Source organism: Mustela erminea, chromosome 1 (genome assembly GCF_009829155.1).
Source record: "Mustela erminea isolate mMusErm1 chromosome 1, mMusErm1.Pri, whole genome shotgun sequence".
Taxonomy (NCBI): domain Eukaryota; kingdom Metazoa; phylum Chordata; class Mammalia; order Carnivora; family Mustelidae; genus Mustela; species Mustela erminea.
In genome coordinates this window covers 165,334,717-165,362,116 of record NC_045614.1, presented here as the reverse complement: position 1 = coordinate 165,362,116, position 27,400 = coordinate 165,334,717, and positions in this window count along the sequence as shown.

Sequence of the window (27,400 nt, the reverse complement as noted above, 5' to 3'; positions counted from 1 at the left end):
TCTAGATGCCTTCCATAGTTTGGTTATTGTGGACATTGCTGATATAAACATTGGGTGCATGTGCCCCTTCGGATCACTCCATTTGTATCTTTTGGGTAACTACCCAGTAGTGTGATTGCTGAGTCACAAGTTAGCTCTATTTTCAACTTTTTGAGGAACCTCCATGCTGTTTTCCAGAGTGGCTGCACAAACTTGTATTCCCACCAACAGTGTAGGAGTGTTCCCCTTTCTCTGCATCCTTGCCAACATCTGTCATTTCTTGAACAGTTGATTTTAGCCATTCTGACTGGCATGAAGTGGTATCTCACTATGGTTTTGATTTGCATTTCTCTGATGCTGAGTGATATTGAGCATTTTTTCATGTGTCTGTTGGCCATCTGGATGTCTTCTTTGCAGAAATGTCTGTTCATGTCCTCTGCCCATTTCTTGATTGGATTATTTGTTCTCTGGGTGTTGAGTTTGATAAGTTCTTTATAGATATTGGATACTAGCCCTTTATCTGATACATCATTTGCAAATATCTTCTCCCATTCTGTCAGTTGTCTTTTGATTTAATTGACTGTTTCTTTTGTTGTGCAAAAGCTTTTGATCTTGATGAAGTTCTAATAGTTCATTTTTGCCTTTGCTTCCCTTGCCTTTGGTGATGTTTCTAGGAAGAAGTTGTGGCTGAGGTCCAAAAGGTTGCTGTCTGTGTTCTCCTCAAGGATTTTGATGGATTCCTTTCTCACATTGAGGTCCTTCATCTATTTTTGTGTGTGGTGTAAGGAAGTGGTCCAGTTTCATTCTTCTGCATGTAGCTGTCCAATTTTCCCAAAATCATTTGTTGAAGAGAATTTTCCATTGGACATTCTTTCTTGCTTTGTTGAAGATTAGTTGACCATAGAGTTGAGGGTCCATTTCTGGGCCCTCTATTCTGTTCCATTGATATATGTGTCTGTTTTTGTGCCGGTACCATACTCTCTTGATTATTACAGCTTTGTAATAGAGATTTGAAGTCTGGAATTGTGATGCTGCCAACTTTGGTTTTCCTTTTCAACATTTCTCTGCTTATTCAGGGTCTTTTCTGGTTCCATATAAATTTTAGAATTATTTTTTCCATTTCTTTAAAAAAGTGGATGGGATTTTGATAGGGATTGCATTAAATGTCTAGATTGCTTTAGGAGCATAAACATTTTCACAATATTTGTTCTTCCAATCCATGAGCATGGAATGATTTCTCTTTTCTTTGTGTATTCCTCGATTTTTTCATGAGAACTTCATAGTTTTCTGAGTACAGATTCTTTACCTCTTTGGTTAGGTTTATTCCTAGATATCTTATGAATTTGGGTACAATTGTAAATGGAATTGACTCAATCTTTCTTTCTTCTGTCTTGCTGTTGGTGTATAGAAATGCAACTGATTTCTGTGCATTGATTTTATATCCTGACACTTTGCTGAATTCCTCTATGAGTTCTAGCAGATTTGGAGTGGAGTCTTTTGGGTTTTCCATATAAAGTATCGTATCATCTGCAAAGAGTGAGAGTTAGAAAACACCTTTGCTGATTCAGATGTTTTTGTTTCATTTTGTTGTCTGACTGCTGAGGGTAGAACTTCTAGTATTATGTTGAATAGCAGTGGTGATAGTGGACAGCTTTGTCCTCTTCCTGATCTTAGGGGAAAAGTTCTCAGTTTTCCCCCAGAGAATGATATTCACTGTGGGATTTTCGTAGATGGCTTTGATGATATTGAGGTATGTACCCTCTATCCCTACATTTGAAGAGTTTTGATCAAGAAAGGATGCTGTACTTTGTCAAATGCTTTTTCAGCATCTATTGAGAGTATCATATGATACATACATATCATTAATGTATTGTATCACATTGATTGATTTGTGGATGTTGAACCAATCTTGCAGCCCAGGAATAAATCCCACTTAGTTATGGTGAATAATCCATTCGATGTACTGGTGGATCCTATTGGCTAATATTTTGGTGAGAATTTTTGTGTCTCTGTTCATCAAGGATATTGGTCTGTAATTCTCCTTTTTGATAGGGTCTTTGCCTGGTTTTGGGATCAAGGTAATGCTGGCCTCATAAAATGAGTTCGGAAGCTTTCCTTCCATTTCTATTTTTGGAACAGTTTCAGGAGAACACATATTAATTTTTCTTTAAATGTTTGTTAGAATTCCCCTGGGAAGCCATTTGGCCCTGGGCTCTTGTTTGTTGGGAGATTTTTGATGACTCTTTCAATCTCCTTACTTGTTATGGGTCTGTTCAAATTTTCTATTTCTTCCTGGTACAGTTTTGGTAGTTTATATGTCTCAAGGAATGCATCCATTTCTTCCAGATGGCTGAATTTTCTGGCATATAGTTGCTCATAATATGTTCCTATCATTGTTTGTATTTCTGTGGTGTTGGTTGGGATCTCTCTTCCTTCATTCATGATTTTATTAGTTTGGTTTCTTTCTCTTTTCTTTTTGATAAGTCTGGCCAGGGGTTTATCAATTTTATGAATTCCTTCAAAGAACTAGCTCCTAGTTTCATTTGTTTGTTCTACTGTTCTTTTGGTTTCTATTTCATTGATTTCTTCTATAATCTTTATTATTTCTCTTCTGCTGTGTTTAGGCTTTCCTTGCTGTTCTTTCTCCAGCTCCTTTAGGTGTAGGTTTAGGTTGTGTACTTGAGACCTTTCTTGTTTCTTGAGAAAGGCTTGTGTGGCTATATACTTTCCTCTCAGGACCACCTTTGTTATGTCCTAAAGATTTTGAACAGTTGTGTTTTCATTTTCATTTGTTTCCATGAATTTTTAAAATTCTTCTTTATTTTTTTAAAGATTTTTAAAATTTATTTATTTGAGAGAGAGAAATTGAGAGAGACAGCACGAAAGGGGAGAAGGTCAGAGGGAGAATTGGACTCCCCACAGAGCTGAGAGCCCCATGTGGGACTCAATCCCAGGACTCCGGGACCATGACCTGAGCTGAAGGCAGTCAATTAACCAACTGGGCGACCCAGGTGCCCCTAACATTCTTCTTTAATTTCCTGGTTGATTCATGCATTCTTTAGTAGGATGCTCTTTAGTCTCTACATATTTCAGTTCTTCCCAACTTTCCTCTTATGATTGAGTTCTAGTTTCAGAGCACTGTGGTCTGAAAATACACAGGGAATGTGGTCTGAAGATACTCGAAATGATCCCCATCTTTTGGTACCAGTTGAGACCTGATTTGTGACCCAGGATGTGATTTATTCTGGAGAATGTTCCATGTGCACTAGTGAAGAATGTGTATTCTGTTGCTTTGGGATGGAATGTTCTGAATATATCTGTGATATCCATCTGGTCCATCGTGTCACTTAAAGGCTTTATTTCCTTGTTGATCTTTTGCTTAGGTGATCTCTCCATTTCAGTGAAGGGGTGTTAAGGTCCCCTACTATTATTGCATTATTGTCAATGTGTTTCTTTAATTTTGTTATTAATTTGTTTATAGAATGGGAGGCTCCCATGTTAAGGGCATAGATATTTAAAATTGTTAGATCTTCTTGTTGAACAGACCATTTAAGTATAATATAGTGTCCTTCCTCATCTCTTATTATAGTCTTTGGCTTAAAATCTAATTTATCTGATATAGGGATTGCCACCCCAGCTTTCTTTTGATGTCCATTGGCATGGTAAATTGTTTTCCACCCCCTTACTTTAAATCTGGAGGTGTCTTTGGGTCTAAAATGAGTTTCTTGTAGATAGCATATCGATGGGTCTTGTTTTTTTTATCCATTCTGATACCCTGTGTCTTTTGATTGGGGCATTTAGCCCATTTACATTCACAGTAACTATTGAAAGGTATTAATTTAGTGCCATTGTATTGCCTGTAAGGTGACTGTTATTATATATATTGTCTCTGTTCCTTTCTGGTCTGTTACTTTTAGGCTCTCTCTTTGCTTAGAGGACCCCTTTCAATGTTTCCTGTAGGGCTGGTTTGATATTTGCAAATTCTTTTAATTTTTGTTTGTCCTGGAAGCTTCTTATCTCTCCTTCTATTTTCAATGACAGCCTAGCTAGATATAGTATTCTTGGCGGCATATTTTTCTTGTTTAGTAGTCTGAATATATAATGCCATTCCTTTCTGGCCTGCCAGGGCTTTTGTGGATAGGTCTGTTGCCAATCTAATATTTTTACCATTGTATGTTACAGACCTGTTTTCCTGAGCTGCTTTCAGAATTTTCTCTTTGTCATTAAGACTTGTAAGTTTTACTATTAGATAACAGGGTATGGACCTATTTTTATTGATTTTGAGGGGGGTTCTCTGTGTCTCCTGGGTTTTGATGCTTGTTCCCTTTGCCATATTAGGGAAATTCTCTACTATAATTTGCTCCAATATGCCTTCTGCCCTTCTTTCTCTTTCTTCTTCTTCTGGGATCCCAATTATTCTAATATTGTTTCATCTTATGGTATTACTTATCTCTGGAATTCTCCCCTCGTCATGCAGTAGTTCTTTGTCTCTCTTTTGCTCAGCTTCTTTATTCTCTGTCATTTGGTCTTCTATATCACTAATTCTCTCTTCTGCCTCATTCATCCTAGCAGTAAGAACCTCCCTTTTGGATTGTACCTCATTAATCACTTTTTTTATTTCAACTTGGTTAGATTTTAGTTCTTTTATTTCTCCAGAAAGGGATTTTATTTCTTCAGAAAAGGATTCTCCAATGTCTTCCATGCTTTTTTGAGCCCAGCAAGCACCTTGATAATTGTCATTCTGAACTCATTTTGAGGTATTACTAATGTCTATATTGATTAGGTCCCTAACCATCAGTACTGCCTCTTGTTCTTTTTTTTTTTGGTGGTGAGTTTTTCTGCCTTTTCATTTTATCCAGATAAGAACAGATGAATGAGCGAACAAAATACTAAAAGGGTGGCAAAGACCCCAGAAAAATATACACTAAACAAATCAGAGGAGATCCAAAACCAGTGGGAGAAGAAAGGGGGGAAAATAAAAAGATAAAAAATAAAAAATAAAATATATATATTAGACTGTTGAGAACACAGCCACCACTTGATTTTGGGTGTATTCTGGTCTCTTAGAAGAAACTACCTCCCCAAATTTTAAAGAAAGAAAACTTATACATATATAAAAGTAAGGATAAACATGATGAAGGGATGTAATATGACTGTAAAGATGAAAATTAAAAAGATTCTTAAAAAGAAATAGATAAGGAGTTGGTTGGAAAAAGAAAAAAAAAAGAAGAGAGAATGTGATCAGGCTGGAGACTAGAACAAAGCCATGCACTAGATTAAGGGTGTATTTTGATCTATTAGAAGAAATTGTATCCCCAAATTAAAAAAAATACCTATATGTATATAAAAAATGAGGTTAAATATTTGATATAACTTATTGATTAGCCATGTACACAACTATCTTTCTAAACCCATAGATATATTTCTAAAACTAAAACACAATTTTTGATCCATGGTGTATTTTTTGAAATAGCAATGACTTGGGTTGCCAAGAATAGCTAACCCACTTGATGACATCTTAATCAGTGGATGCATCTGATTATTTTACGTCTCAGTGAGCTCAAGGTAGGTAGTTCCAGGGGCAATCCTGTGACTCAGTGACATCTCTAGAGATTCAGGTCCTTTTCCATCCTGTTCCTTGACTATTCTCACTGAAATTGCTTTTATTCTCGTGTTGCCTCCTCATGGCCATATGATTGCCACCAGAGCTGGGACATAATGTTCTGACACCAGCATTGTAAGCCAGAAGGAATGGGCAGAACCAAAGGCTTTTTATCTTTATTCCACAAGCTTTTCCAAAAGCCTCTTTTTGGCTCACTAGCTGGATCTGGTCACGTGATTACTCACTCTTGGCAGAAAGGGAATCTAGAAAGGCAAATCATCTCACTTTTTCACCTCCTATGATGGAAGGTGGATGACTATAAGGGATGGGGAGGTTGCTGAGAATTACTATTGCATTAATCAAATAGTAATGTTACCCACTGTATGAAAACAGGACAGAAATTGAGATGCTTTTTGAAACTGCTTGACATCTATCCGTGTAGACATGGGGGCTGAAATAGAGGATTTCCTGATGCAGTTTGGGGCATCATGGTGACAGCATTTATCAAAATCATAATGTTATTGAGAAAAGTCAAGCCAGGAGTTTTAAATATTATTTTTTCTTCAGGTCTGTTCTAGGAATCATAAGATGATGATCTCTTTGATTGAGAACCTTTTTGTAGAACCAGGGCTGGAGAGTGTCCCTGGGCATTTCTCTTCTAGTCTGGAGTTCTCTACTGCTTCCTTACCTTTAGGGAGGAACAAATCTTCCCATGTTTTCCTAGGAAGTACCACTATAAGACATTCTGGAATCTTCTTTTAGAAAAATAACCCATTAAAAACCAGAATGATAGTTATGTATTACATTCTATGGAATCTCAAAAGATCTCCAAACCATGTTTTTAGTCATTTCTGATTACCATTATAGAAGAAACATGATTGTAGAAATCCCTTTTCCTAAACATTGGGAGGAAAAAAACAGTCTCACCTTCAGAGCTGTGTCACTGGATGGTTATGATTCAAGAAATTACAGGTCAGTTTCCTGGGCCTATGACCTCTGTGGAACAGAGTAAACATGTCAAAGATAACAATGACATATTTGATTTGCAGTTTTTGTGTGTGCTGGCATTTTTACTTCCTGTTGCTTATCACGATTGTACACAGGCTGTTATTTAGCTCTTAGAAGTTGTAAGTCAAGAAGCCTGTACTAGCATTAGCTTCATAGCTGTGAGAGCCTTGAACTGAGAGGCTATTTTTATAAGTGGAAGGTGTGGGTCCTCCTCCTTTTTAATTCTGAAGGAAGGTCACATTTTCTAAATGACATTTGAGTGACAGGAAGGAATGATGTTGTGATATCGTGATCCTCTTCCTGTCTCTACCCCAAAATCAGTGTCGTTCTGTGATGCCTGGAAGGGACTGCTCGTTGCCGGACAGAATTTTCCTTTGTGTGGTTCCCTTTGCCATATTAGGGAGTGACTTTCACATCAAAACACAGTGACACAATTTCCACATGCCAGCAGCTCTGCCTGATTGTCCCTCACCTCTAGGTAAGCATTACTCCAATGTGAAATGTGATCCACTAGACTCATAAGGCGTCTGTAGAAGGTTTGCAATGAACTGACCCAGGTCTCACAAACATCACAGGAGCTGTCAGCCTAACAAGTCAGGAGCAATACCCTCAGCTTTTCACCATGGCTCCTGAAGCTAGTTAGGGAAGACAAGAAGCCATAAGTTCTCCCCTGAAAGTGTGAAAATCAAATTACTTTATAACCTTAGGAAACAACTGAGTAGGTTCTCCTCCTTGTATTATTCTGTAAATAGCCACAGAACGGGATCATGACTCATACTTCTAAGGCAGCGGTTCTCACACTTCAACGTACATGAGAATCCTGGAAGGCTGGTGAAAACACAGAATGCTGGGCCCATTCCCAGAGTTTTGCTTCAAGAGGTCTAGAATTTTCATTTGTATCGAGTTCCAGATGCTGCTAGGGGTCAGGGGCCACACTCTGAGAGTCATTTCCTAAAGAAATGATAGGGAATTCTGGGTCTCCCCATATGACACGATTTTGTTTGAGTCTGAGTTATAAACGTTTATCATGGTCTGAACTGCTTTTTCTGAAGACAGCAGGTCTAAATTAGCCACACACTTTAATCATGAGTCAGCACTGGGAAAAGAGCTCTGGCAGTTTGGCCCTGGCTGTGCTAAAAAACATCAAGTTTGCATTAGTGCCCTGCGTGAGACCCTGCCCAGGTGAGGCATGGCAGCTTCACTCCAGAAAGGTTGCAGGAAGGCCGCATGCACACGTACCCCCTTGAATGGTGACAGAAGCGTCACACAGATATCCTCCACAGCTCTGGATAAAAAAACACATTTCCTCAGCTCAGTGGCAGGGTTTCTCATACATCTTTGGATGAAGTTTGTAGGAGAGGTGGCGGGCTCCCAGGGAGTTGTTGCTGCCTTTGAGCTCTTGGTGGTACAGCAAATTATATCTTTCCACAGGTTGCACTGACTTCATTTGAGGGGGGTTGCATTTCCATGTGAAGCACGGTTCCTTCCTGGGGCAAGGAAACTGCTCCACATACCTAACTGGTTTTTATAAGAGGGGATTGATTTTTCTGCGTGTGTGTGTGTGTGTGTGTGTGTGTTTAAGAAAACCTCCAACACCTTAATTACAGGTTCCTTAATAGCACTGTATGAAAACACCCAGAGCTTATAAGCATTTATATAATCTGGGTCCTTTGAGTATCTCTTACACAGCTTTTTGATCTTTGAAGGTTTTTTTTTTTTTTCTCATTTACTTTGCTTAACTTAGACGAAATTCATTTTCCATCTGTGCCACAAGTTTCCTGTTAAAGTGTCTGAAAATTTCTGGCTGGGAAAACATGATGAGACTCTAGGTTTTCAACTCTACTGATTTTCTATGATATGCACCTTTCCTTTTCATGTCTGTAGCTCTCTGTGGAGAGGGCACACTTCATCTCTGAAAATGAAAAGAACCCCACTTGATGCTGCAGAGATAAAAATGATGGGTTTATCATTAGGAAAAAAAAAAAAAGAAATCAGTGAGTGATCAGCTCAAAAACCTTAACTAGGAGGGCATAATTAATCCTCTCCGAGTTCCGTACTTCACATCCCAGTTCCTCCCCCAGAGGGCCATTCTGGTGGGGTTTGAAGGAGGGTGTGGATGTCTGCCATCACATCAAGTTCAGAGGACTACAGATGGCCTCCTCCGAGCAAAAATCATTTTCCTTAATAACCAAGGAGGATTCTAGCATCATCAGGCACAATGACTGACACAGAATAGGGGCTCTCAAGTAACTCAGGAGTAAACAAATACAAGAATATCATTCATAAATAGAGTTAAGCCCTTCTTGAATGCAGGAATACGTTCACACTATTACACCTCATGGGTTAATGAGTTCCATAAATTTACTTTCTGTCTTGGAAAATATTCTTTTCTTTCCCCTGCTTAATAGTATGTTTTCCAGAGGATTGTAGAGAGGAAGGAGAGCCTACTTATAATGTTCTGGGAGTTGTTCAAAAAATCTCGATGCATGTATTTGTTATATATTGTTGTAAAAAAAAGTTGCCTCCCAAGTTTATCGGCTTAAAGCAGCAAACAAACACTTATCTCACAGAGTTTCTGAGGTACAGCTTTAGCTCAGGGTTTCTCATCAAGTTTCAGTCAAGACATTCTAGGGCTGCAGTCATCTGAAGGCTTGACCGTGGCTGGAGGATCTGTTTCCAAGATAGTTCTTCGCATGGCTGTTGGCAGGATTCTGAAGTTTCACACTACATCTCTGTAAGGCACTGGAATGTTCTGACATGGCAGCTAACTTCCCCAGAGCAAATAATCCAAGAGAGTGCAAGCCAATGAGGAAAAAGCCATAATGCCTTTTGTAATCTAAAATTCCAGATTCTGAAGTCTTACCCCATCCCCCTCTACCTGTTTTCATTTCTTAGAAGTGAGTCAAAAAGTCCAGCCCATATTCAGGGAGAGGAGAATTAGGCTCTGTCTTTGCAGAATCTGTGGACATATTTCAAAACCACTGCAGTGAACAATAGAATTAAGGGACAGAGGTGCTTTTAGCATATTTAGTGTTTGGCAAAATTAAGCTGCAAATGTATAAGACCTCAATAGTTCCTGCAGACACTGAAGGTGTCCTACTGGGGTGAGGGAGGATGACATGATATTTTGAAGGTGGAAGCAACTTGTTGGTGCACACACTTCGCTCAAGTGTGTTAAAGCATATCTAGACCACACATCTAGTCTCTGTCTGAATTCATTCTATGAGCCTCTGCCTGGACCAGGGAAAGAAAACATTCTGCTTCCTGGGGAAGCCCAGTATATTTGAAGAGAAATTTAATTAGTCATATTCATTCATTTTATTCATTCATGCAGTCTTCACAAAACACCTACAATGTGTCAAACCATCCTAAGCCTTTAGTACACAAAGCTGAATAAGACATCTATTTCAGAGAGAATAAAATCTAATGGAAGAGAAAGTCATTTAAAAAAATAACTAACCAACTAGCATGGGAGGCTTTTTGTACATATCTCATGTAAAAGGAACAAGGGAGTCATCGCAGAGGGAGGTAGTAACTTTTTCCTGGGTGGTGGCTGGGGTTGAAGACAGTGGGAGAAGGATGAAGAAAAGTTGACAAAGTAAGTAATCTTTCAGTGAAGTCTTGAAAGACAGGGAAAAATGGACTAGCGAGAGGAAGGGTAAGGAGATTCCAGATACAACCATGACATGGACATATGTACAGAGGCAGAAAGCCACATGGAGTCAACCAAGACACACCAAGTACTGTGCTCTGGGTGGAGGGAGCAACCATGGAGGAATGAACCATGGGGCCAGGAAGGTGTTCTGTAGCCAGTTGTTAAATTTCTTATACATTATGTTGTAGAGTTTGAATCCTATTATCAGTAGTCTTCAAAGTGGTATAAGTCTACCCTGGTGAGTGATCTACTGTATGAAGGGAAGAAAAATGTTGTGGACTGAATGTTTGTGTTGCCCTAAAGTCCACATGTTGAAACCTTAACCATAGTGTGATTATATCAGGAGGTGGGGGCTTTGGGAGGTAAGAAGGATGAGATGAGGTCATTAGATCAGGGTAAAGCCTTCATGAAGGGCATTAGTGCCTTTACAAGAGTAATGGGAGAGCTTTCTTCTGCTCTCTGTGTGCCATGTGAGGATACAACAGGAAAGCAGCAGTTAGCAACCTGGAAGAGGGGCCTCCCCATGAACTTGAACATACTGACCCCGATCTTGACTCTAGAGCTATAAGAAATTATTATTTGTTAGTTAAGGCCTCCAGTTTCTGATAATTTATTATAGCATTCAAAGCAGACAAAGACAAAAATATTAAAACTTCTATTGATGATTATTTATTTCAACAAAGGAGAAAGAAATTAAGCATTCTTAATATATACTGTATAAATGGAGACACTGGTCTGTTAGGCAAAAGCTTTTTTTTCATACAGTATGGTTATTTCTGAAATAAAATAAACAGAACTCTATGTGCGAGCATTTACAGAGATGATGACTCTGAGAGTCCAAATTTGAACAGTCAGGAGATGATGTTAGGACTACTGACTGGCATGCAATGTGCACACTCCACAAAGACATATGTGAGTGAGAGTTAAAGTCTTCCCTGAGTACTATGGCCCAGTCTGGCATCGTTCGGAACCAGTCCAGGGAAGGGTGCCTTATTGCAATTCACCCAAGTCCCAGTGTGTGTCAGTAAGAGCTCTGGTAGTGGTTCCATTCATTGGGACGGAGATCAAGGAAGAGTACCTTAGGGGTGCAGGAAGAACCTTGAGTTTGATTTTAGGTGAGTTGTCTTTATTTGTAAGGGACAAACAACTGGGATGACCTAGTGTAGACCAAAAATATGGATCTAGAGCTCAGGGTAGAGATGATGGGGAGGGCAGAGTTTTGGACGTGAGCACAGAATAGGTCGTCTTTAAAGTCTTGGCATGGTTCAGATCATGGGGAGCCATGTAGCTTGAGGATATCCTGGAGGTAAGGCTAACTCAACTGAAGGGGCAAATAGAGGAGAGGACTTAGTGGAATAAAAAGTAATCAGAGAGAAAGAAAGAAAGCCAGGAAGAGGGGTATCCCAGGAGCTGTGGGAGGAGAGAATTTCAAGAAGGCAAGGGCCAAGGGAGAAGAGATCAAGTAAACGAAAAGAAAAAAAATTTCTCTTTGATTTGGAAGTAGGAAATTGTTGATTCCTTTCAAAAGGTTAATTTTCTGGAGCAATGAGTGCTGATGCTTGATTAAATGATTGAAGAATGAAATGGGGGAAAAATCAAAATTGGACATGTGAAATATAGACGTTATAAGAAGTTTGACAAGAAAGGAAGGCTAGAGATGAAGTCCATGTGAACTCTTTCATATGCCTTGGGATTTCGTTGAATGAGTGTCCCTCCCTCTAAGCTGGATGTTTAAGTGCAGGTATAACCACAGGTGTGAAGATGCCCTCTTCTTCCCACTGGATTCTCCCTCTTCAGGTGCTTCTCTACATTCTCGCGTGTCCAAAACTGAAGCAGTTTGTCAGATGTGTATACAACTTGATTTTGTGCAAAGGTTGAAGAATATTTTCCGTTTTGTTTCTAATTCTCACTCTAGGGACAGCTAGGACTTATTTTCCTTTCTGATTTCAACAACAATATGGACCCACATCCTTGGGTTACTTTATAATGCAACTTCCTTCCCTTCCAGAACACACGTGCATGTACTCTGCACATAAAAGATGCTGAATATTCATTATTTGGACAGATCATGTGAGAGTCTGTAATTGTGTAAAAAATTTTTATTCTTCTTTTTCCTTAAAGGTCTTTCCTCTTGAGTTACCTATCCTGAAGCTGAAATGTCACATTATGTCCCCTACCGACTCAGTTGTTTGCTTTACTGTACCATTAAACTACCTGCCTTTGTCTTCATATCCTTGAAGGAATTCTTTCTGCTGCACTCTCTCTTGCTGAGCATTTATAAAATATGATAAGTAGCACTTTTTCCTGGAGACTCTGCCACATATGCTTTATTCAGAGAAACATGGTTTGTCCCCCTACCTCGATTTCTGTCTCAAAATCTATTTCTTAGCAAAACATTTGCCCTAATGGGTCCCCACTCCAACTCAGGCTGTATTGTTTTTAAGATTTTTTAATTTATTTATTTGATAGAGAGAGCGATCACAAGTAGGCAGAGAGGCAGGCAGAGAGAGAGGAGGAAGCAGACGCCCTGCTGAGCAGAGAGCCCGACGCGGGGCTCGATCCCAGGACCCTAGGATCATGACCCGAGCTGAAGGCAGAGGCTCAACCCACTGAGCCACCCAGGTGCCCCAGGCTGTATTGTTTTAAATGACCTTTCATATAAAGTCTTGTTGAAGTTTTTTAAAATATGGAAATAAAGCAAATTTTCTATCATCTCACATTTTCATGCCTAATACCTTACAGCAGTTTGGCGGCTTTGCCAGGAACGATCTCCTCTGATAGAAACTGTATTGCTTTATTTGTGATACGCACTGAAATGTTTGGCTATCCTACAGTTTATGGTATATTTTTGCTCCGTTTTCCAAAGTCCCTCTGCTAGGACCCTCATCAACAATGGCAGGATGCCCTTTTTGATCAATATGTACACATTCCAGCTATAAATTATCTCAAAATGCTTGGGTGGGTGCCTACAATTTTTTTTTTTTTTTTCCATTTGCCAATTAGGTCTAAGGGAGTCAGGCGAACAGACTCATTGGAAAGAAACAGAAAGGAGGAGGAAGATAGCTGAACCAAAAAGGAAAAAAGCTTCCTGCTCTCTAAATTTAGAGTAAATCCATTACTATTTTTTGTTTTACCTCAATTAACTTCATTCCTCTGAATTCCTCTAGTCTCCAAAGAAATCTCACGGTGTGGAGAATTCCTCAACGAGTGGACTTTAAAAGTTCTTGTGAAATGTATATAGTCCGTGTGATCAAGGAATCTGAGTATACTGGTAGTTCATTATTATAATGGCGCTTGTGGGCGTCAGGAGCGATAATGCCTGTGTTTAATGGTATTTGGGGCTTGCCCCTGGCTTGCAATTACCTGCAAAGTGTAGGGACTGGATGGAAAGCGTGATTGCAGCAGCCCATTTTAAAAGGTGTCCTGCTGGCTCCTTGATGGTAATTTGACCTTCAACACGCGCGCGTGCATGTGCATGTGCGTGTGTGTGTGTTTGTGTGTGGTGCACAGCCATTTCCTCGTTCTTCCTAAGCAGTAAGAGGAAACTTCCCAGGAAACTGAACAATTCAGATAATACATTTCTTCAATATTGGCCTTTCTCAGTCCCCTGAATATTCCTGGTGAAGCAGCCATGGGTAATCCTGAACCCACTCCCCCCACCCCCCGCCCCACCCCATGTGGGATCCACCCAGTAGGTGGGGAAGGCACTGAGCTTGCCCGCGGCCGTGGCAGGAGAAGCCGGCACGGGGGTGTCTGGGATCAGGGGGGCTTTGTTGTTCACGGAGCTCAGCCTCTGTCAGAAGCTGCCGCTGAGTCACCCATCTGGTATTCATTGGTCCACAGTGAATGAGGTAGCAGCTGTTACCTTTTTGCACTCTTAAAAAAGAAAAAAAGAAGTCCTGCCCAGCTTGGACAACAAAGCAATGTTACCCCCACCACTGACGGCTGAAGTATTGATGTTGCCTCTACAGAGATTGGGCTGTGAACAAAGCAGACACGGGACCTCAGGTGACCGCCGCTGTGCAGAGGCTGGAGAAAGGCAGTAGCTCAGAAATGCAAGCAAACACACAAACCTCACCCCTAAGACCCCCCCCCCTTTTTAAAGTGGAGCAGTAGACAGCTCATGGCCCTCGTTCTCTGTTTGATGTGTTGTTTTAACAGTTTTCATTCTTTTAATTCCACTTAGAATGGAAATTAATTAAAATGCCTGACAGTTATTAACAGTTCATATGTTCCAAAGAACCTGTTGGGTTTTTTTTTTTTTTAGGTTTTATACATTTTTCTTATTGTAAAATCAATATGTAATCATTGTAGAAAAATTATAAAGTAGGAACAAGCGAGATAAAACAATATAAATAACTAATACTTACACTGTCATAACCGTGCGCTAAGCACTGTTATAAATCATTTCCCACGTTAGCTCCTTTAATATCCCAAGCAACCCTCTCAGGTCTGTTTTTACTTCTCCCATTCTACAGGAAACTGAGGCACAAAGAGGTTAAGCAACTTTCTCTGTGTCCAAAAACAATCTGCCTCCAAAGTCTCTGCTCTTTGCCACCCTTTGTACCCGCCTCTGTAACTACCCACAATACCCTTCCCTTGTGGATAACTTATAGTTAACCTTGGTGGACAGTATCCCAGACCTCTTTCTATTAATATAAAAAATGTATGATTTACTAGTATATCATATTTAAATATATCTTCTATGTATATCATATTTATTTTCTAATGGGACTCAAAATGGGCATTTTTATTTTTTCCAATCTTATGAATTGAGAAAACAAGCTTGAAGGGGCTGAGTCATGGGGTGCCTGGGTGGCTCAGTTGGATAAGTGGATGCTTTCGGCTCAGGTCATGATCCCAGGGTCTTGGGATCCAGCCCCACATCAGGCTCCTTGCTCAGTGGGGAACTTGCTTCTCCCTCTCCCTGCCTGCCTCACCCTTCTCACTCACCCTGCTAATGCTTCCTCTCTCTCAAATAAATAAAATCTTTAAAAAGGCGGGTGTGTGTGTGTGTGTGTGTGTGTGTGCCAGTCACTTGCTACAGATCTCCCGGCTCTGGTGGGAGAGAAACCTTTGTCTGGTATGCTACCTCCCCCTCAGGGCTTCTCTTCTCCATACTAGCTGCTTCACTGGTTTCCAATTTGGTTTCGCTGGAAGCACCTCATTTGCTGCTGTGTGCTGTGTCTCTAGCTGGAAAGAGATTAGGTGGTATAGAGGATCCTTCCATGCCCATTTCATGCCTGCCCTAGCGGCTGGCACACCTGTCCCCTGGATGCTGCAGTGTGGGCTAAGGACCCCTGCTGGCTGTCCACTTCTCCAGAGAACTGCCTTTAGTCACCTCAGGGTCTGCATCCTGCAAAGCTGACTTGGGACAGGTAGGGAGCTCCTCATTACCCTCCAACGGTCAGAATTCAGCTCCCACACTGAGGTAAGGGTTGCTTTTTGGAGTTCTGCAACAATTTTCAGTCATACGGTTTGCCTTGAATCTGTAGGACTATTTCCCTCCCAAAAGTCCAATGGCTACTTTCCCACAATGTTTTATTGAAATGTTTTGTTAAGGTGACTTATATGGACCAAAGAAAGCCCTAAAAACCATTTTAAACACACCTAATTCAGGGTCATTTCTCATGTTTCCATATTTCTGAGCTATAATGTTTTTCTATTTCAGATCAGTGACCTTCTATTCAGTCTTCAAGCACTCATATTTCGGAGCTGTAACAGGAGAATAGCTACGAAGAGCTGCTTCCTTCCTTCATTCCGCCGCACCCCCGTTTGCCTTCCAGCTCCTTCGCTGGAACCTTCTTTGTCTCCATGACCGTAATTGCACAGTTAGCCCTCTCTTGCCAGGCTGCCCGTCCAGCTCTGAAAGCGCCCCGGGACAGCGCCACCTCGCTGGGGCCGCTCTCCTGAGGCCACCCTTCCACTCCTGCCCCGACTTTTCTCCTGGAAGGCAGAGGTGGGTACGAAATCCAACATTTTTAAGTTGATCCTTGACTCCAGCTACCGTCATCATTTCGTGACCTGGACCTGTGTGAGCAATACTGCACTTTTTCACAAGTGAAGGTTCTGTCACCCTGTAATTCAAGGGGGTTTGGGTTTTCCTGTCTTTCCGTTTCCATCTCCAGCGCCGCTGTCTCACCACTGCGGACGGCTCACGTCGCGAGGGCCTCCGAGCCCAGCTGCTCGCGTCCCCTCCCGCCACATCGATCCAGGCTCTTCTGCGCTGCTGACGTCATCTTCCTCAACCGCGTCATGGCGCGCGCATGCTCAGAAGCTCTCCCCTGACTCCCATTGCCTGTAGAAGACCACCCTGAAAACACTTCACATCAATCTGGCAAACCCCCAATATTGTAGGACTGGAATAAGTGTACAGACGAGATCTCTGGCTTACCCTCAGCCCCGATGCCACCACAAGGGGCCGAGGAGGCGTGGGTGTGGGCACCCAGCCTGCGATCAAATTCTGTCCATAACCCTCCATCCTCCACCAGCAAGGAGTCACCTCTTGGTCACTCTTGGATCTAGGGGTGTCCATCAAATGCCATTGATTAAATTGCCATATACAGTGCAGTTGGCTGAATGTCTTTTAAGTCCCTTTCATCCGTAATTTCCTCTTCCATCTCTCTCTCTCTCTCTCTCTCTCTTTTTTTCAGTGATATCTATCTATATATATATAGATATAGATATCTATATCTATCTATATATCTCATAGGATTTTTGTCACATAGGGTTTCTCATAGTTAGGATGTAGCTGAGTGAACCCCATGATGTCATTTACCATGTTGTTGTGTCCCGTGTATTTCCTGTCATTCCTGAGTATGGAGACTTGCTCTGAGTCAGGTTTGATATTTTTGGCAAAAGTACTTTCTCTACCAAACTCCCCAAATCTTAGTGGTTTACTATGACTAATGCTATTAATAAATATTAATATTAATATTAATATTAATATTAATACTATTTCTTGCTGCCTGGGTTTGTAGATCAGCTTTTCTCTCCTCCAGGCGGTGGGCTAGTCCAGGTTTTCCTGTCATGTCTTCTCACCCTGGCATTCAGGGTGAGGAAGCAGCTGCTACCTGATGCTCACTGTTTCCATGGTTAAGGACAGAAGCTCGAGAAGGGCGGAGCCAAACCATGCAGATGCCACGGCTTCTGTTTGGAGATAGCATATGTCAGGTTTGCTCACATTCTACTATTCAAAGGCAGTCTCATGGCCAAGTTCAAAGTCTGTGTGGTATGCCAGGAAATCACAGCAAGCTTGGAGGAAAAATGAATAATTACATACAAATAAATGTTATATATAGTTTGTTTTGTTTGATTTCCTTCGTTCTTTGAAGATTTTAGAGTCATTAAATCATTAGGGCTACAAAATGGTGCTATTCTAAATCTACCATTTTTCTACTTTTATGAGCTTCTTTGTGAGAAACTTCCCCTCATGAACTATTTATCTTAGAATATAATTTTTGAGGGAAAGACCAGATGAATACTTGATACTTTCTTTTAAAATGCTTATCACCCAAATAAAGTTTGTTTCCTAGTATCTTTCAAAGTAACCTATAACTACTCTGCCATTGGAGCGGTGTCACTTTGAACTCATGGATTTACACATATTTGATGCATTACAATGTAGTAAAATTGTCCTTATGAATGTTATCCTTGTTAAATGATCACGCTGTTGATGGGAGCCTGTCCCAGTTCCTGAGCCTTCAGACATGGCCCTGCTGTATTTGCACACATTTTTGCTTTCTCGTGTATGAAGTTTCAGGCTCATCTTGTTTACTTTCTTCCCTGGACCTGAAATCTGACATTTCTCCAAGAAACTCTAGTTTCTTTTAGTGGAAAGTGGTATTCAGGATTCAGGACTATCTGAATCCTGGCATTAGAAGTGTTCTTTGTTTCTGGGTCAGTCATTGTTTTTGAATCCTTTCAGTGTACAGAGTTTATAGAAATTTAGATATCTCAATGGTTTTAGATAAAAATATATCATGAATTCACTTCAGTCCTTCAAATTAAACTCAGGGTTTGTACCTAATCTCTTACATATCTTAAATCTGATTAAAAGAGTTAAAATATAATATGACAAAGAAAAGTAAACACTGAATATAATTTGATGGTTATTAAGGAATTATTACTTGTTATTTAGATGAGATAATATTATTATAATTATATTTCTAAAAAATCCCATGTCTTCTAAGGAGGCATACATTCAGAAATCTTTATAGGTAAAATTCCATGGTATCTGGAATTTGCTTCAGAAGAGTCCAAGTGTTGGGTGGGAAGAGTAGATGAGAGAAAACTGGCCATGACAGAGAAAACAACACCATGAGTTGTTAGGTGTTGAATCTGAGTGATGGGTACCTGGACATTCATTATTCTACTCCCTGTACATTTTTATCTATGTTTGAAATTTTTAATAATACTTCAAAAAAGATACACTTATATTTAAAGACATGGGACAATGTTCACATTATATAGCTAAGTGAAAAGTTAGGTTTGCTACTTATGTAAAGTAAGCCTACATTTGTAGAAGAAAAAAAGTTTAAAAATATGTATATATATGTCCTTAAACTTCAAGCTTTTACCCTAAATGATGAATGGCCTCTCTGTTATAGATTTTCATTTTAGTCTTTATGCTTTCCTGTGTATTCTAATTTTTCAACATGAACGTATATTACTTTCTTAATCAGACAAGAAGATACATGTTATTGACTAAGTGACTTTAAAACAATGAATCCTTCACCACTTCCTGTTTATACGCTTTTATGATAATAGCGTCTCCCACTTTCAAGCTATTCCCCAGTGCTGTACACTGCAGCTGCCTGGAAGCCTGTGCTTTCTCCTTGCTACCTGTCATTTTCCTTCAAGTTGTGTCTTCCCTGCCTTGGGCAGCCCCCATCTTTCTTCCGCTGCTAACTGTCCAGAGTCATGAGAGTTAAGACCTTTGCTCAAAGTGGGACAGGATGCAACCCAACTTCTCCCTGCTTACTGTTTTTTGTTTCTTTTCTGGCTTTTTTCTTTTTTAAGATTCTATGTTTGTTTGTTTGTTTTTTAGAGTAATTTTAGGTTCATAGTAAGATTGAGAGGGAGGTATAGAGACTACCCATACCCCTCCTGCCCCATGCACACAGACTCCCCATGATCGACATCCCCCATCTGCGTGGTACATTCATTACAACTGATGAACCTCATTGACAGTATACGTCATCACCACCCAAAGTCCATGGTTAGTCTTAGGGTTCACTCTTGGTGTTGTCTATTCTGTAAACTTGTTAGAAAGCCTAATGGCATGTATCCACTATACATATATATACTACACATATATATGTTGTCTGATTCATGCATGGCTTAATAAAGCCAATTAGATCTTCAAATTAACTCAGTTGGATTTTGTTTTTTTAACAGGAACAATATAGAGAAATATTAAAAAGAAAAGCCCAGCCCCAAGATGGCATCATTTAGGTGAAGTGACCAAACCAGGGCTTAATACCTAACCTAATTATAGTTCCAACCTCTCTCAAAAATGTAGTCTAAACTAATCAGTCAGGAACTTTCTGGTCAACACTAATAAAGTAATCTGTGTAAGGAACAAGGGCAGGTTGCTCCATGATGGGCCACTTCGGCATGAAGATTATTTTGATGTCAACAGCAATGAAAACCCAGCAGATTCAGGAAAAGCACTTTACCTCTCCTCACAACTGCCTAAAAGAATTTAGATAGGGGAGCTGCTCCGGGAAGAGAGCGATCACCACAGAGGTCAACATTATGATGTGAACTAGGGGTGGTAGATGGGGAGGAACCTGGCAAAAAGTCTGTTTCATCCAAGTCCTTCGGGCCCCATTGTTTCTGACTGGCTCAGCCAACATGTGTTCTGACTTTTTGGAATTTCCATGTCTGTGTGCATTCCTCTTATGTACAAAATTAATTGGATTTTACCCTGTTAATCTTTCTTGTGTCAATATGATTGTTAGTCTGATTAGAAGGATCTGGAAGGGACAGGAATCCTTCCTTCCCAACATTGGTCACATGGGTCTTCTCTATCTCTCAGAAGAAGATGAGGTAATCCACCTCATAAGTCCCTTTTGTCCCCAGAGAAAGGTGACCTTCTCTGAATTAATTCTTTTTATTTTCTTGTTTATGGCTTCCTTCTTCTTCCTGTAAAAATTTTCCTTTTTCTATAGCCCTTTGAAGCACTTCTCTACATGTTAGATGGGATGTTGTCTGATTCATGCATGGCTTAATAAAGCTAATTAGGTCTTCAAATTAACTCAGTTGGATTATTTTTTTTAAACAGGAACAAAATTTTCTACCCCAAAATGTTTTTCTTTGGCATGTAAATGATTGTAGGCTATTTTCAAGAAAGAGAATGCTCACGAAGAAATTCTGACCTTCCCCTAAGTGCCTAAAAGAATTTAGGTAGAGGAACTTCTCCAGGAAGGGAGCTATCACCATAGATATGTACAGTATAACATGAACCCGTCCTCTCTGGGTCCCATATTTTCTGTCTGACCCAGCCAACATGCGTTTACCAGACATTAACCCTTCCATCTTCCTGTGAGTTATCTTCTTTTCCTTCGAAGTCCCAGACCCCACCCCCTTCTCCTTAGGCCTGAACAACACATAAGCCTCAATTGCCTGACAATTTGTGGGCCTCAATATTCTTAGGGGTCCTGGTAGGTACGTAATTAAATTTTATTTTCTCCTGTTAATCTGCCCTATGTCAATTTAATTCTTAAATCTGTTAAAAGAATCTTAAAGAGTAGCCTAAGATCTTCCCTTTCCAAACATGGTCACTGCAGTACCATTGAGCGTATTTTCACTGCCCTAAAAATCTTTTGTGCTTTTCCTTTTCATCCCTCTGCCCACACCACTCCCTGCCCCCCACCGTCCTCAACCTCTAGCAACCACTGGTCTTTTCACTGCTTCCACAGTTTTGTCTTTCCTGGCCTGTCATGGAGTTGGCATCATACAGAATATAGCCTTTTCCTATTGGCTTCTTGCATTCAAGTTTCCTTCATGTCTTTTCACCAAAAACTTCCTTCTTAGTGCTGAATAATACTCCATTGTTTAGCTTAATTTTTTGTCATCTCTGGTTTTCTTTCTTATATCTTACAATTTTTAGTAAATAATATTAATAAGAGGGGCACTTAGGTGGCTCAGTTGGTTAAGCGACTGCCTTCTGCACAGGTCATGATCCTGGAGTCAGGATCAAGTCCCAAGTTGGGCTCCCTGCTCAGCAGGGAGTCTGTGTCTCCCTCTGATTCTCCCCCTCTCACGCTCTCTTTCTCATTCTCTCTCTCAAATAAATAAGTAAATAAACAAACACCTTTAAAAAATATTAGTAAGAATACATGGCATTCATAAAGCTTTTGCTTTTTTTAGGCACTTCGCTAATTATTTGATGTGTGTTAATTTATTTAGTCCTCAAAAAAGCCTTAGAATTTTGTAATTACTTCTGATCCCTACGACTCTGAAACATAGCAATTTCTACCCATGCTGACTGGGGGCCCCTGAGAGAGTTGATAAAAGTTGTCCCGCCACACTCCAAGGAAGAGGCAGAGCTGGTTCCAACTCAAGTCTGTCCAAGTCCAAAGTTCAGGGTTTTCCCACTCTGACCCTACTGCTTTCTTTTTAAAAGAAAAGAGGGAAAAGGACCTCTCAACTTACCCTGAAGTGGAGATATGCAAAATCTTACGGAGGATTTCAAAAGGGATTGGGCTGTATTTGCTTAATTATTTTGTGTCCCAGGTGAATTTCACATCAGCCCTATCAACTTGCTCATTTGTCACCGGCTTCATTCTAATCAAAGTGGAAGTCACAATGTTCAATAATGCAATTTGGGGTTAAAAGGTTTTCTTTGGAAGGATACAGAGAACCAACCATGTTCTCTGCAGAAGGACCAGGGAGAGTATCTAAGAATAAGAATAAGAATAAGAATAAGAATAAGAATAAGAATAAGAATAAGAAGCGAATTATAAACCCCAGCAAGAAAGGAAACATTGGAATTCCAGGGCTGTGCCTGACTCAGGGCTTGAACAAGCAAGCAAAGGAAAGGAATAAAGTGTATCCGTTTCAAAGAAATGTCTGCACATCAACTTGAACATCCTGAGTAATGTCATCTTTGGCATAGTGTTACTTAATGAAAACATGTTCTTCCAAGTTGTAAAAAATTAGAAAGGCCCTAAAACATAAAGCATGCCTTTTAGAAATTACAACTAAAACCAAACAGTATTTCTCATAGAGGGCTCTCTGCCAAAAAACTGAAGTGTATCTTTGGTGTTTTCCAGTTTGCCCTTTGGGGCCGTCTGCCCCATTTTCCCGTCTGACGGCAGAATACTGCCACTGTCCCAGACTTGTAGGACTATCTGCGGCCAGCCCGTCTGTAGCCCACTCCCTCAGCGGGATGGAGACTGGCGGGAGGAAGGATTTTTCTTCTTATAGCTTCATACCTCTCCTTCCTTCAGAGACTAATTTGGTGCTCCAGGGACCCTGCTGTCCCACTATATCAAGTGGGAATCTGACAAACCATGGGGAAGTTGCCACTGAGTTACCTTTCCCAGGAATATATTTGCATTTTTATAGGAGCCTTGGGGAGCAGATACCTTAAACTAGAGGAAGGGTTTTAATCATGGAAATTTCTGACTCTGGGAAAGGCTAAAAGAGGTGATGTTTGACGCAGTCTCATGCACGCATCAAACCACACTGAGCACAGAAAAGGGGACACCAACTCTTTAAACTGTAACACTTTTGGCACTGCTGTCTATGGACATTTTTTTTTACAGTGAAAGAGCTGGGAGATGGATAAGGCAGAGTGGGAAAGGATAAGGTAGAGTGGGAAAAGAAAGAGAGGAAAAGAATATTAACAAAAATAGTACAAGACCAGAAGTACACAGGGAGGAAATGATCTTTAAGTAGTGGGGGGGGGAGGGGCATTTGAATTCACCCTGAAAGTTTTTCTTTCCCCACCAAAAACCCATTCTGCCGAAACAGGGAAAGTGGGAAAAGGCATTTCCAGAAAGCTATAAGCAGACATTTTGAATAACTTAAGAAAAGACCTTTCTCCTGAAGACATAAAACTTGCCAAGATCGATGCAGTAGCACAAAGAGACAGAAATAGCTGGACACAGGGGAACACAGCTGAAAAATATACAAACCAAACTTGAAAATTCTGAACTGTGAACAAATGCAGGTACATTCTTTGAAATTTAACTCATCCCTTTTATAGAGACCTGACTCGTTCAGCAGTTGTGATGGAACATTGGAGCATATGGACCAGTACAGCATTTAGAAAAGGATGAGGAGATGAGACCTCCGGCTGAAGCCAGAATGGAGTCAGAACCGGAAGGCAATTTTTGCTAATTGCTTTTTCTTTTTAGTGGTACTTCCCAAGTCTTCACTAAGTTCCAGGCACTATGCTGTTTAAGTAATTAATTCCATTTGATGACGCTTTGAGGTCGGTATTATTCTTATCCCCATTTTAGAGGGAAATCTTTTGTGACTAAGGAATAGATAAGATCCTTAAATTGGACTGGTTTTATGTGGCTAGCCAGTGGCAGAGCGAGGATTCAAACCCAGGGAGTCTGAGGTCCAGGGCTGGGGCTTCACGGCCGTGTGATGTTAATGCACTTCCGATTGGAGACGTCCCACCGCTGTGGGCCAGCTTGGAAGCAAAGCCAATCCAAAATTTTATAATCCTGCTTGTCCAAGTTCAACTCATATTCCATACATCAATTTAGCAGCTGTGGAAAACGAAACCGTACCCCAGTGTCCTAAGCCCAAAACAAAGAAATAGAGGACTGATTACACACTCCCTTCCCTCCTCCCTAGAAGTCTCTTTGCTGGAGGGACACAGACATCTACACACCCGCCCAGCCCCTCCTGTGAGTGGTCACGTATTTCCTCCTTGTCCCATTTCCTTTGTCCATTTACATAAAACTTTAATGTTGCTATTGCTCCTGGGAATGCAAAATCTCTTTAGTCCTTTCATTACCTCCTCCTGGGAAAGCCTCTGGTCTCTGCTTTGCTCGAAACTAGTGACTCATCTCTTGAATACATTCCTATATATTTCTCTATAAAAGGGCCAGTAGCCATCCAGGAAGTTAAATCCTTAAGCGATGTTGACAAGAGGCTGATGAAGAGGGGCCTAGGGGCTCCTTCAAATATATGGAAGGCCAGGACCTTTCTATCAGGAAGCATCAGAGATACATCAAGGGTACAACTCTGTGTTATTGGTAGCTTGTTGTGCATTTAGAGGAGCATGGATAATTTCATTTCTTTGCTCTGGTTCAATAACTCTTAGTTTTCCTTTTTATTGTTTTCAGAGTGCCAGGGAAGAGAGTGTCTTCAGATATTACAAAGGTGAGGTATCTGAGCTGGATTGACTACCCTTTCCCCCACTGCTGCCCCCCTCTGACAATTAAATCCTGGGGCCTAGGGTGTGCAGGGAGCTTGAGCTGTAGCATTCCCTCCCCGGAGTGGTATCTAAGCAAGGCGCATTCTTAGTTTGATGCCCGGAGCATCTGCTGCTAACTCTCCTTGATAAACACTAGGGCAGGTCAGACCATCTTACTTGTGGGGAGCCCCTTTCACATTTCCACATCAGTGAGCAATCGTCAGGACTAATGCAGGGGATGGTGGTCTAACTCAGGGGACCTCTTTGTGCCCTGCAAGTCTTGGAGGAATGGAGGGTCCGAGCCCGGCCCGCAGGACCCACCACCCAAACTTCCTGACAGGTGTGAGGACAGAGGCAACGCTACAGTCTGACTTCAAATTACACAGTGGACTGAGGTTTCTCTTGGCTTCTACATATGAAGGCTTGTGTGTGGGGCCAGTTGTTGGCCAGAGTAGAGGGAAGGCTTTCCAACCTGAGATTCCCAGCATCCTCTTCCAAGCCCCTTTTCTCTTTTCCCACATCAAGTCCCTCAAGCCTTCTCTTTTCCCTTTACTTTATCCATACCTGAACTCCAAAAAACATCTAGAATCTACATTCACCATCTAGTGAAAGTGGCTGGTAATAGGGCAAAGCTCTTGCTTTTTGTTTTTGTTCTTTTTTAAAAAATTTTTATTTATTTATTTTATTTTTTTTACTGAAGGCTGCAACGCTCAGGCTGGCTCAAGGGGGCAGATTCTGGGGTGGCAGATCTGACTATTGGGGAATTGCATCTCTGCAGATGTAACCCAGTTAACAGTAGATCATAATGGAGTAGGGTAAGCCCTGCCCAACATGACCGGTGGGTCTAGAAAGAGGAGAAGCTGGCAGAGATTGTACAGAGGGATACTAAGAAGAAGCTCAGGCAGAGCGCAGAGCGCCCCGGGAGGCAGAGGCAGAGATGGGAGTGATGTGTCTACAAGCCCAGAATGTCCCAGACGGCCCACAGACACCCGGAGCTAGAAGGCACGGGGGCAGGGTGGGATTCTCCTCTACAAGGAAGGTGGGTTTTCAGAGAGAGGGTGGTCCTGCCCACAACTTGATTTGAGACTTCGAGCCTCCAGAACTGCGAGACAATACATTTCTATTGTTTTAAGCCACCCAGTTTGTGGTTTCTTGGTCACAGCTGCCCTGGGAAACGAATGCACTCTCCCCAAGCCCACTCTCCCCTCTCCCATCACCTCTTCCATGCCTGCCTGATGACAGCCTGGCGGGGTAGTCAGCCTGGTGATCTATCTTGCTGGCTGCCTCATTCCCTGAACTGGCCTCTGGCACAGCCTGGAATCCATGACCTTGGGCTCCTTCCTGACCTTGCAGAGGGAGATGAATAGAATGTGGACCTCCTTGGGTACTTTTAGGATTAAACCAAACGTCCACTGGCTGGGAAGGAAATCAGAAAAGAAACCAAGCGAAGGTCTGACTTTCATCCTCAATCGTCTGTTTCTTTGTAGCTAGAGAAAATGGACTTTTTGCCTCCAGCAGAGCCCTGCCGGGGTGTCCCATGCCCGAGAATTCTCTGTGGTCTGAGCCTTCATTACAGTGAGGTCTGCATTTCCTCTGAGATGTGTGCAATTTGTCACAGAGGTCACTGGCTTTCCGTGCGGAGGCAGAAAAGGAAGGGGAGAGGGGCGAGATGGCGGCAGGGCTCTCTCTAACCTTCTCCAGGTCCAAGCAAGCGATAAACATTAAAAGGGTTCTTGGAGAAGAGGATCACAGTGATTATTCCAGAACGCCTGTGGTCTGTCTCATCTCACTTCACTCTCTGACACTCTGACTCTTGAAGTCGGTAGCTGTACAATGTCTTGGAAAGAATAATAGTTCACGAAAACCACCATTTATCAATTGCCACACATTGTACACCTATGATTTTATATCCTTACGGTAACTCTGCAAGGCAGACGCAACCCCTGTTTTACAGGTTAGGCTCAGAGAGACTACAGAATTTGCTCCAGTTCTGAGCCAGTAATCAAGGCCAGGAGAGACCGTCTTTCCACTAGAAGGCACCACCTGTCCACAAAGACAAGCACACCTTCACACCTTCAGAATTCTCTGGCAATCACTTTGTCCTCGAGTTAGGAGAGCTACCTGGAGGCTTAGCCCTTTCTTTAAAGTGCTTGTAGCCATTTTTAGTAGTCTTGTCTTTTTTTCTTTTTTCTTTTATTTCCCTTCCTTCCTTTCTTAATTTGTTGCTTCCCTCCTTCCTTAAATCCTTCCTTCCTTCCTTTTCTTCTTTAGAAATATGTACTTAAACAAAAAATAAAGCAAATGAGTTAAAGCTCTCCCAGGTCAAGCAAAAACACCAGAAAATTTCCCCGATCCCTTCATGATTTTGTGATAGTTGTATTTCATCAAAACCCAATTACATTTTATTTTGGAAGCCCCTGGTGTCCATATAGACGGCCCAAATCATTTTCACAGATCAACACAGTGTTGTAAATTTAGGGGAGCAGAAAGGTGGAGATGACCTGAGCCCCCTGAGGCATCCAGGTGCATCTCACTTCTCTCCATCTGTGAGGGCATCTGGCGAAGGAGAAAGTTTGTCTTGCTTCTGAATTTCTAAAAAAATATTTGATCAACACTTTAGGCTTTTGCATATGTATTCGTAACTTGTGAGCCTGCTTAGCAATTAAGCATGTGCAAGAATTGTAAATTTTGGTTCCAGATAACAGAGAGAAGGTTAAATCAAGGGGATTAGATAAACAGTGTTATTTAATTTTACAGTGGGTAGTTAAGA